We start from the raw sequence: 12,671 nt of genomic DNA on the forward strand, positions 1-12,671 counted from the left end.
CTGAGTACTGGGGTTAAGGGCTGACTCAATGTGCTCTTCTGAGCCAGGCAGTTACACTGCGAATCTAAGGGATGAGAAAAAGCGTTTATTTCGGGCTGAAAAACACGTTTTGAAAACTGTGTTGTTCCTGCCCTATAAGTTACATGGGGGTTACCAAAGTTGCCAAAACATGTTTATTTCTGCTGAAAAACACGTTTTGACAATTTCTGTACACTGGGGTTAAGGGCTGACTCAATGTGCTCTTCTGAGCCAGGCAGTTACACTGCGAATCTAAGGGCTGAGAAAAAGCGTTTATTTCGGGCTGAAAAACACGTTTTGAAAACTGTGCTGTTCCTGCCCTGTAAGTTACATGGTGGTGACCAAAGTTGCCAAAACGTGTTTATTTCTGCTGAAAAACACATTTTGACAATTTCTGTACACTGGGGTTAAGTGCTGACTCAATGTGCTCTTCTGAGCCAGTCAGTTACACAGCGATTCTAAGGGCTGACAAAACGCGTTTATTTCGGGCTGAAAAACACGTTTTGAAAACTGTGTTGTTCCTGCCCTATAAGTTACATGGTGGTGACCAAAGTTGCCAAAACATGTTTATTTCTGCTGAAAAACACGTTTTGACAATTTCTGAGCACTGGAGTTAAGGGCTGACTCAGTGTGCTCTTCTGAGCCAGGCAGTTACACTGCGAATGTAAGGGCTGAGAAAAAGCGTTTATTTCGGGCTGAAAAACACGTTTTGAAAACTGTGTTGTTCCTACCCTATAAGTTACATGGGGGGTACCAAAGTTGCCAAAACGTGTTTATTTCTGCTGAAAAACACATTTTGACAATGTCTGTACACTGGGGTTAAGTGCTGACTCAATGTGCTCTTCTGAGCCAGGCAGTTACACAGCGATTCTAAGGGCTGACAAAACGCGTTTATTTCGGGCTGAAAAACACGTTTTGAAAACTGTGTTGTTCCTGCCCTATAAGTTACATGGTGGTGACCAAAGTTGCCAAAACATGTTTATTTCTGCTGAAAAACACGTTTTGACAATTTCTGAGCACTGGGGTTAAGGGCTGACTCAGTGTGCTCTTCTGAGCCAGGCAGTTACACAGCGATTCTAAGGGCTGACAAAACGCGTTTATTTCGGGCTGAAAAACACGTTTTGAAAACTGTGTTGTTCCTGCCCTAAAAGTTACATGGTGGTTACCAAAGTTGCCAAAACGTGTTTATTTCTGCTGAAAAACACGATTTGACAATTTCTGCACACTGGGGTTAAGGGCTGACTCAATGTGCTCTTCTGAGCCAGGCAGTTACACTGCGAATCTAAGGGCTGAGAAAAAGCGTTTATTTCGGGCTGAAAAACACGTTTTGAAAACTGTGCTGTTCCTGCCCTATAAGTTACATGGTGGTGACCAAAGTTGCCAAAACGTCTTTATTTCTGCTGAAAAACACGTTTTGACAATTTCTGAGCACTGGGGTTAAGGGCTGACTCAATGTGCTCTTCTGAGCCAGGCAGTTACACTGCGAATCTAAGGGATGAGAAAAAGCGTTTATTTCGGGCTGAAAAACACGTTTTGAAAACTGTGTTGTTCCTGCCCTATAAGTTACATGGGGGTTACCAAAGTTGCCAAAACATGTTTATTTCTGCTGAAAAACACGTTTTGACAATTTCTGTACACTGGGGTTAAGGGCTGACTCAATGTGCTCTTCTGAGCCAGGCAGTTACACTGCAAATCTAAGGGCTGAGAAAAAGCGTTTATTTCGGGCTGAAAAACACGTTTTGAAAACTGTGCTGTTCCTGCCCTGTAAGTTACATGGTGGTGACCAAAGTTGCCAAAACGTGTTTATTTCTGCTGAAAAACACATTTTGACAATTTCTGTACACTGGGGTTAAGTGCTGACTCAATGTGCTCTTCTGAGCCAGGCAGTTACACAGCGATTCTAAGGGCTGACAAAACGCGTTTATTTCGGGCTGAAAAACACGTTTTGAAAACTGTGTTGTTCCTGCCCTATAAGTTACATGGTGGTGACCAAAGTTGCCAAAACATGTTTATTTCTGCTGAAAAACACGTTTTAACAATTTCTGAGCACTGGGGTTAAGGGCTGACTCAATGTGCTCTTCTGAGCCAGGCAGTTACACTGCGAATCTAAGGGCTGAGAAAAAGCGTTTATTTCGGGCTGAAAAACACGTTTTGAAAACTGTGTTGTTCCTGCCCTATAAGTTACATGGTGGTGACCAAAGTTGCCAAAACGTCTTTATTTCTGCTGAAAAACACGTTTTGACAATTTCTGAGCACTGGGGTTAAGGGCTGACTCAATGTGCTCTTCTGAGCCAGGCAGTTACACTGCGAATCTAAGGGCTGAGAAAAAGCGTTTATTTCGGGCTGAAAAACACGTTTTGAAAACTGTGTTGTTCCTGCCCTATAAGTTACATGGGGGTTACCAAAGTTGCCAAAACATGTTTATTTCTGCTGAAAAACACGTTTTGACAATTTCTGTACTGGGGTTAAGGGCTGACTCAATGTGCTCTTCTGAGCCAGGCAGTTACACTGCGAATCTAAGGGCTGAGAAAAAGCGTTTATTTCGGGCTGAAAAACACGTTTTGAAAACTGTGCTGTTCCTGCCCTGTAAGTTACATGGTGGTGACCAAAGTTGCCAAAACGTGTTTATTTCTGCTGAAAAACACATTTTGACAATTTCTGTACACTGGGGTTAAGTGCTGACTCAATGTGCTCTTCTGAGCCAGGCAGTTACACAGCGATTCTAAGGGCTGACAAAACGCGTTTATTTCGGGCTGAAAAACACGTTTTGAAAACTGTGTTGTTCCTGCCCTATAAGTTACATGGTGGTGACCAAAGTTGCCAAAACATGTTTATTTCTGCTGAAAAACACGTTTTGACAATTTCTGAGCACTGGGGTTAAGGGCTGACTCAGTGTGCTCTTCTGAGCCAGGCAGTTACACTGCGAATCTAAGGGCTGAGAAAAAGCGTTTATTTCGGGCTGAAAAACACGTTTTGAAAACTGTGTTGTTCCTGCCCTATAAGTTACATGGGGGTTACCAAAGTTGCCAAAACATGTTTATTTCTGCTGAAAAACACGTTTTGACAATTTCTGTACACTGGGGTTAAGGGCTGACTCAATGTGCTCTTCTGAGCCAGGCAGTTACACTGCGAATCTAAGGGCTGAGAAAAAGCGTTTATTTCGGGCTGAAAAACACGTTTTGAAAACTGTGCTGTTCCTGCCCTGTAAGTTACATGGTGGTGACCAAAGTTGCCAAAACATGTTTATTTCTGCTGAAAAACACGTTTTGACAATTTCTGAGCACTGGGGTTAAGGGCGACTCAGTGTGCTCTTCTGAGCCAGGCAGTTACACTGCGAATCTAAGGGCTGACAAAACGCGTTGATTTCGGGCTGAAAAACACGTTTTGAAAACTGTGCTGTTCCTGCCCTATAAGTTACATGGTGGTGACCAAAGTTGCCAAAACGTCTTTATTTCTGCTGAAAAACACGTTTTGACAATTTCTGAGCACTGGGGTTAAGGGCTGACTCAATGTGCTCTTCTGAGCCAGGCAGTTACACAGCGATTCTAAAGGCTGACAAAACGCGTTTATTTCGGGCTGAAAAACACGTTTTGAAAACTGTGCTGTTCCTGCCCTATAAGTTACATGGTGGTGACCAAAGTTGCCAAAACGTCTTTATTTCTGTTGAAAAACACGTTTTGACAATTTCTGAGCACTGGGGTTAAGGGCTGTCTCAATGTGCTCTTCTGAGCCAGGCAGTTACACTGCGAATCTAAGGGCTGAGAAAAAGCGTTTATTTCGGGCTGAAAAACACGTTTTGAAAACTGTGTTGTTCCTACCCTATAAGTTACATGGGGGTTACCAAAGTTGCCAAAACATGTTTATTTCTGCTGAAAATACGTTTTGACAATTTCTGTACACTGGGGTTAAGGGCTGACTCAATGTGCTCTTCTGAGCCAGGCAGTTACACAGCGATTCTAAGGGCTGACAAAACGCGTTTATTTCGGGCTGAAAAACACGTTTTGAAAACTGTGTTGTTCCTGCCCTAAAAGTTACATGGTGGTTACCAAAGTTGCCAAAACGTGTTTATTTCTGCTGAAAAACACGATTTGACAATTTCTGCACACTGGGGTTAAGGGCTGACTCAATGTGCTCTTCTGAGCCAGGCAGTTACACTGCGAATCTTAGGGCTGAGAAAAAGCGTTTATTTCAGGCTGAAAAACACGTTTTGAAAACTGTGCTGTTCCTGCCCTATAAGTTACATGGTGGTGACCAAAGTTGCCAAAACGTCTTTATTTCTGCTGAAAAACACGTTTTGACAATTTCTGAGCACTGGGGTTAAGGGCTGACTCAATGTGCTCTTCTGAGCCAGGCAGTTACACTGCGAATCTAAGGGATGAGAAAAAGCGTTTATTTCGGGCTGAAAAACTTGTTTTGAAAACTGTGTTGTTCCTGCCCTATAAGTTACATGGGGGTTACCAAAGTTGCCAAAACATGTTTATTTCTGCTGAAAAACACGTTTTGACAATTTCTGTACACTGGGGTTAAGGGCTGACTCAATGTGCTCTTCTGAGCCAGGCAGTTACACTTCGAATCTAAGGGCTGAGAAAAAGCGTTTATTTCGGGCTGAAAAACACGTTTTGAAAACTGTGCTGTTCCTGCCCTGTAAGTTACATGGTGGTGACCAAAGTTGCCAAAACGTGTTTATTTCTGCTGAAAAACACATTTTGACAATTTCTGTACACTGGGGTTAAGGGCTGACTCAATGTGCTCTTCTGAGCCAGGCAGTTACACTGCGAATCTAAGGGCTGAGAAAAAGCGTTTATTTCGGGCTGAAAAACACGTTTTGAAAACTGTGCTGTTCCTGCCCTATAAGTTACATGGTGGTGACCAAAGTTGCCAAAACGTCTTTATTTCTGCTGAAAAACACGTTTTGACAATTTCTGAGCACTGGGGTTAAGGGCTGACTCAATGTGCTCTTCTGAGCCAGGCAGTTACACTGCGAATCTAAGGGCTGAGAAAAAGCGTTTATTTCGGGCTGAAAAACACGTTTTGAAAACTGTGTTGTTCCTGCCCTATAAGTTACACGGGGGTTACCAAAGTTGCCAAAACATGTTTATTTCTGCTGAAAAACACGTTTTGACAATTTCTGTACACTGGGGTTAAGGGCTGACTCAATGTGCTCTTCTGAGCCAGGCAGTTACACAGCGATTCTAAGGGCTGACAAAACGCGTTTATTTCGTGCTGAAAAACACGTTTTGAAAACTGTGTTGTTCCTGCCCTAAAAGTTACATGGTGGTTACAAAAGTTGCCAAAACGTGTTTATTTCTGCTGAAAAACACGATTTGACAATTTCTGAGCACTGGGGTTAAGGGCTGACTCAATGTGCTCTTCTGAGCCAGGCAGTTACACTGCGAATCTAAGGGCTGAGAAAAAGCGTTTATTTCGGGCTGAAAAACACGTTTTGAAAACTGTGCTGTTCCTGCCCTATAAGTTACATGGTGGTGACCAAAGTTGCCAAAACGTCTTTATTTCTGCTGAAAAACACGTTTTGACAATTTCTGAGCACTGGGGTTAAGGGCTGACTCAATGTGCTCTTCTGAGCCAGGCAGTTACACAGCGATTCTAAGGGCTGACAAAACGCGTTTATTTCGGGCTGAAAAACACGTTTTGAAAACTGTGTTGTTCCTGCCCTATAAGATACATGGTGGTGACCAAAGTTGCCAAAACATGTTTATTTCTGCTGAAAAACACGTTTTGACAATTTCTGAGCACTGGGGTTTAGGGCTGACTCAGTGTGCTCTTCTGAGCCAGGCAGTTACACTGCGAATCTAAGGGCTGAGAAAAAGCGTTTATTTCGGGCTGAAAAACACGTTTTGAAAACTGTGTTGTTCCTATCCTATAAGTTACATGGGGGTTACCAAAGTTGCCAAAACATGTTTATTTCTGCTTGAAAACACGTTTTGACAATTTCTGTACACTGGGGTTAAGGGCTGACTCAATGTGCTCTTCTGAGCCAGGCAGTTACACAGCGATTCTAAGGGCTGACAAAACGCGTTTATTTCGGGCTGAAAAACACGTTTTGAAAACTGTGCTGTTCCTGCCCTATAAGTTACATGGTGGTGACCAAAGTTGCCAAAAAGTCTTTATTTCTGCTGAAAAACACATTTTGACAATTTCTGAGCACTGGGGTTAAGGGCTGACTCAATGTGCTCTTCTGAGCCAGGCAGTTACACTGCGAATCTAAGGGCTGAGAAAAAGCGTTTATTTCGGGCTGAAAAACACGTTTTGAAAACTGTGTTGTTCCTGCCCTATAAGTTACACGGGGGTTACCAAAGTTGCCAAAACATGTTTATTTCTGCTGAAAAACACGTTTTGACAATTTCTGAGCACTGGGGTTAAGGGCTGACTCAATGTGCTCTTCTGAGCCAGGCAGTTACACTGCGAATCTAAGGGCTGAGAAAAAGCGTTTATTTCGGGCTGAAAAACACGTTTTGAAAACTGTGTTGTTCCTACCCTATAAGTTACATGGGGGTTACCAAAGTTGCCAAAACATGTTTATTTCTGCTGAAAAACACGTTTTGACAATTTCTGTACACTGGGGTTAAGGGCTGACTCAATGTGCTCTTCTGAGCCAGGCAGTTACACAGCGATTCTAAGGGCTGACAAAACGCGTTTATTTCGGGCCGAAAAACACGTTTTGAAAACTGTGTTGTTCCTGCCCTATAAGTTACATGGTGGTGACCAAAGTTGCCAAAACGTCTTTATTTCTGCTGAAAAACACGTTTTGACAATTTCTGAGCACTGGGGTTAAGGGCTGACTCAATGTGCTCTTCTGAGCCAGGCAGTTACACTGCGAATCTAAGGGATGAGAAAAAGCGTTTATTTCGGGCTGAAAAACTTGTTTTGAAAACTGTGTTGTTCCTGCCCTATAAGTTACATGGGGGTTACCAAAGTTGCCAAAACATGTTTATTTCTGCTGAAAAACACGTTTTGACAATTTCTGTACACTGGGGTTAAGGGCTGACTCAATGTGCTCTTCTGAGCCAGGCAGTTACACTTCGAATCTAAGGGCTGAGAAAAAGCGTTTATTTCGGGCTGAAAAACACGTTTTGAAAACTGTGCTGTTCCTGCCCTGTAAGTTACATGGTGGTGACCAAAGTTGCCAAAACGTGTTTATTTCTGCTGAAAAACACATTTTGACAATTTCTGTACACTGGGGTTAAGGGCTGACTCAATGTGCTCTTCTGAGCCAGGCAGTTACACTGCGAATCTAAGGGCTGAGAAAAAGCGTTTATTTCGGGCTGAAAAACACGTTTTGAAAACTGTGCTGTTCCTGCCCTATAAGTTACATGGTGGTGACCAAAGTTGCCAAAACGTCTTTATTTCTGCTGAAAAACACGTTTTGACAATTTCTGAGCACTGGGGTTAAGGGCTGACTCAATGTGCTCTTCTGAGCCAGGCAGTTACACTGCGAATCTAAGGGCTGAGAAAAAGCGTTTATTTCGGGCTGAAAAACACGTTTTGAAAACTGTGTTGTTCCTGCCCTATAAGTTACACGGGGGTTACCAAAGTTGCCAAAACATGTTTATTTCTGCTGAAAAACACGTTTTGACAATTTCTGTACACTGGGGTTAAGGGCTGACTCAATGTGCTCTTCTGAGCCAGGCAGTTACACAGCGATTCTAAGGGCTGACAAAACGCGTTTATTTCGTGCTGAAAAACACGTTTTGAAAACTGTGTTGTTCCTGCCCTAAAAGTTACATGGTGGTTACAAAAGTTGCCAAAACGTGTTTATTTCTGCTGAAAAACACGATTTGACAATTTCTGAGCACTGGGGTTAAGGGCTGACTCAATGTGCTCTTCTGAGCCAGGCAGTTACACTGCGAATCTAAGGGCTGAGAAAAAGCGTTTATTTCGGGCTGAAAAACACGTTTTGAAAACTGTGCTGTTCCTGCCCTATAAGTTACATGGTGGTGACCAAAGTTGCCAAAACGTCTTTATTTCTGCTGAAAAACACGTTTTGACAATTTCTGAGCACTGGGGTTAAGGGCTGACTCAATGTGCTCTTCTGAGCCAGGCAGTTACACAGCGATTCTAAGGGCTGACAAAACGCGTTTATTTCGGGCTGAAAAACACGTTTTGAAAACTGTGTTGTTCCTGCCCTATAAGATACATGGTGGTGACCAAAGTTGCCAAAACATGTTTATTTCTGCTGAAAAACACGTTTTGACAATTTCTGAGCACTGGGGTTTAGGGCTGACTCAGTGTGCTCTTCTGAGCCAGGCAGTTACACTGCGAATCTAAGGGCTGAGAAAAAGCGTTTATTTCGGGCTGAAAAACACGTTTTGAAAACTGTGTTGTTCCTATCCTATAAGTTACATGGGGGTTACCAAAGTTGCCAAAACATGTTTATTTCTGCTTGAAAACACGTTTTGACAATTTCTGTACACTGGGGTTAAGGGCTGACTCAATGTGCTCTTCTGAGCCAGGCAGTTACACAGCGATTCTAAGGGCTGACAAAACGCGTTTATTTCGGGCTGAAAAACACGTTTTGAAAACTGTGCTGTTCCTGCCCTATAAGTTACATGGTGGTGACCAAAGTTGCCAAAAAGTCTTTATTTCTGCTGAAAAACACATTTTGACAATTTCTGAGCACTGGGGTTAAGGGCTGACTCAATGTGCTCTTCTGAGCCAGGCAGTTACACTGCGAATCTAAGGGCTGAGAAAAAGCGTTTATTTCGGGCTGAAAAACACGTTTTGAAAACTGTGTTGTTCCTGCCCTATAAGTTACACGGGGGTTACCAAAGTTGCCAAAACATGTTTATTTCTGCTGAAAAACACGTTTTGACAATTTCTGAGCACTGGGGTTAAGGGCTGACTCAATGTGCTCTTCTGAGCCAGGCAGTTACACTGCGAATCTAAGGGCTGAGAAAAAGCGTTTATTTCGGGCTGAAAAACACGTTTTGAAAACTGTGTTGTTCCTACCCTATAAGTTACATGGGGGTTACCAAAGTTGCCAAAACATGTTTATTTCTGCTGAAAAACACGTTTTGACAATTTCTGTACACTGGGGTTAAGGGCTGACTCAATGTGCTCTTCTGAGCCAGGCAGTTACACAGCGATTCTAAGGGCTGACAAAACGCGTTTATTTCGGGCCGAAAAACACGTTTTGAAAACTGTGTTGTTCCTGCCCTATAAGTTACATGGGGGTTACCAAAGTTGCCAAAACATGTTTATTTCTGCTGAAAAACACGTTTTGACAATTTCTGTACACTGGGGTTAAGGGCTGACTCAATGTGCTCTTCTGAGCCAGGCAGTTACACTGCGATTCTAAGGGCTGACAAAACGCGTTTATTTCGGGCTGAAAAACACGTTTTGAAAACTGTGCTGTTCCTGCCCTATAAGTTACATGGTGGTGACCAAAGTTGCCAAAACGTCTTTATTTCTGCTGAAAAACACGTTTTGACAATTTCTGAGCACTGGGGTTAAGGGCTGACTCAATGTGCTCTTCTGAGCCAGGCAGTTACACTGCGAATCTAAGGGATGAGAAAAAGCGTTTATTTTGGGCTGAAAAACACGTTTTGAAAACTGTGTTGTTCCTGCCCTATAAGTTACATGGGGGTTACCAAAGTTGCCAAAACATGTTTATTTCTGCTGAAAAACACGTTTTGACAATTTCTGTACACTGGGGTTAAGGGCTGACTCAATGTGCTCTTCTGAGCCAGGCAGTTACACTGCGAATCTAAGGGCTGAGAAAAAGCGTTTATTTCGGGCTGAAAAACACGTTTTGAAAACTGTGCTGTTCCTGCCCTGTAAGTTACATGGTGGTGACCAAAGTTGCCAAAACGTGTTTATTTCTGCTGAAAAACACATTTTGACAATTTCTGTACACTGGGGTTAAGTGCTGACTCAATGTGCTCTTCTGAGCCAGGCAGTTACACAGCGATTCTAAGGGCTGACAAAACGCGTTTATTTCGGGCTGAAAAACACGTTTTGAAAACTGTGTTGTTCCTGCCCTATAAGTTACATGGTGGTGACCAAAGTTGCCAAAACATGTTTATTTCTGCTGAAAAACACGTTTTGACAATTTCTGAGCACTGGGGTTAAGGGCTGACTCAGTGTGCTCTTCTGAGCCAGGCAGTTACACTGCGAATCTAAGGGCTGAGAAAAAGCGTTTATTTCGGGCTGAAAAACACGTTTTGAAAACTGTGTTGTTCCTACCCTATAAGTTACATGGGGGTTACCAAAGTTGCCAAAACATGTTTATTTCTGCTGAAAAACACGTTTTGACAATTTCTGTACACTGGGGTTAAGGGCTGACTCAATGTGCTCTTCTGAGCCAGGCAGTTACACAGCGATTCTAAGGGCTGACAAAACGCGTTTATTTCGGGCTGAAAAACACGTTTTGAAAACTGTGCTGTTCCTGCCCTATAAGTTACATGGTGGTGACCAGAGTTGCCAAAACGTCTTTATTTCTGCTGAAAAACACGTTTTGACAATTTCTGAGCACTGGGGTTAAGGGCTGACTCAATGTGCTCTTCTGAGCCAGGCAGTTACACAGCGATTCTAAAGGCTGACAAAACGCGTTTATTTCGGGCTGAAAAACACGTTTTGAAAACTGTGTTGTTCCTGCCCTATAAGTTACATGGTGGTGACCAAAGTTGCCAAAACATGTTTATTTCTGCTGAAAAACACGTTTTGACAATTTCTGAGCACTGGGGTTAAGGGCTGACTCAATGTGCTCTTCTGAGCCAGGCAGTTACACTGCGAATCTAAGGGCTGAGAAAAAGCGTTTATTTCGGGCTGAAAAACACGTTTTGAAAACTGTGTTGTTCCTGCCCTATAAGTTACATGGGGGTTACCAAAGTTGCCAAAACATGTTTATTTCTGCTGAAAAACACGTTTTGACAATTTCTGTACACTGGGGTTAAGGGCAGACTCAATGTGCTCTTCTGAGCCAGGCAGTTACACAGCGATTCTAAGGGCTGACAAAACGCGTTTATTTCGGGCTGAAAAACACGTTTTGAAAACTGTGCTGTTCCTGCCCTATAAGTTACATGGTGGTGACCAAAGTTGCCAAAACGTGTTTATTTCTGCTGAAAAACACGTTTTGACAATTTCTGAGCACTGGGGTTAAGGGCTGACTCAATGTGCTCTTCTGAGCCAGGCAGTTACACTGCGAATCTAAGGGCTGAGAAAAAGCGTTTATTTCGGGCTGAAAAACACGTTTTGAAAACTGTGTTGTTCCTACCCTATAAGTTACATGGGGGTTACCAAAGTTGCCAAAACATGTTAATTTCTGCTGAAAAACACGTTTTGACAATTTCTGTACACTGGGGTTAAGGGCTGACTCAATGTGCTCTTCTGAGCCAGGCAGTTACACAGCGATTCTAAGGGCTGACAAAACGCGTTTATTTCGGGCTGAAAAACACGTTTTGAAAACTGTGTTGTTCCTGCCCTAAAAGTTACATGGTGGTTACCAAAGTTGCCAAAACGTGTTTATTTCTGCTGAAAAACACGATTTGACAATTTCTGCACACTGGGGTTAAGGGCTGACTCAATGTGCTCTTCTGAGCCAGGCAGTTACACTGCGAATCTAAGGGCTGAGAAAAAGCGTTTATTTCGGGCTGAAAAACACGTTTTGAAAACTGTGCTGTTCCTGCCCTATAAGTTACATGGTGGTGACCAAAGTTGCCAAAACATGTTTATTTCTGCTGAAAAACACGTTTTGACAATTTCTGAGCACTGGGGTTAAGGGCTGACTCAGTGTGCTCTTCTGAGCCAGGCAGTTACACTGCGAATCTAAGGGCTGAGAAAAAGCGTTTATTTCGGGCTGAAAAACACGTTTTAAAACTGTGTTGTTCCTACCCTATAAGTTACATGGGGGTTACCAAAGTTGCCAAAACATGTTTATTTCTGCTGAAAAACACGTTTTGACAATTTCTGTACACTGGGGTTAAGGGCTGACTCAATGTGCTCTTCTGAGCCAGGCAGTTACACTGCGATTCTAAGGGCTGACAAAACGCGTTCATTTCGGGCTGAAAAACACGTTTTGAAAACTGTGCTGTTCCTGCCCTATAAGTTACATGGTGGTGACCAAAGTTGCCAAAACGTCTTTATTTCTGCTGAAAAACACGTTTTGACAATTTCTGAGCACTGGGGTTAAGGGCTGACTCAATGTGCTCTTCTGAGCCAGGCAGTTACACTGCGAATCTAAGGGCTGAGAAAAAGCGTTTATTTCGGGCTGAAAAACACGTTTTGAAAACTGTGCTGTTCCTGCCCTATAAGTTACATGGTGGTGACCAAAGTTGCCAAAACGTCTTTATTTCTGCTGAAAAACACGTTTTGACAATTTCTGAGCACTGGGGTTAAGGGCTGACTCAATGTGCTCTTCTGAGCCAGGCAGTTACACTGCGAATCTAAGGGATGAGAAAAAGCGTTTATTTCGGGCTGAAAAACACGTTTTGAAAACTGTGTTGTTCCTGCCCTATAAGTTACATGGGGGTTACCAAAGTTGCCAAAACATGTTTATTTCTGCTGAAAAACACGTTTTGACAATTTCTGTACACTGGGGTTAAGTGCTGACTCAATGTGCTCTTCTGAGCCAGGCAGTTACACAGCGATTCTAAGGGCTGACAAAACGCGTTTATTTCGGGCTGAAAAACACGTTT

The sequence above is a fragment of the Atractosteus spatula genome, chromosome 8 (assembly GCF_055471065.1).
Source record: "Atractosteus spatula isolate fAtrSpa1 chromosome 8, fAtrSpa1.hap1, whole genome shotgun sequence".
NCBI lineage: Eukaryota > Metazoa > Chordata > Actinopteri > Semionotiformes > Lepisosteidae > Atractosteus > Atractosteus spatula.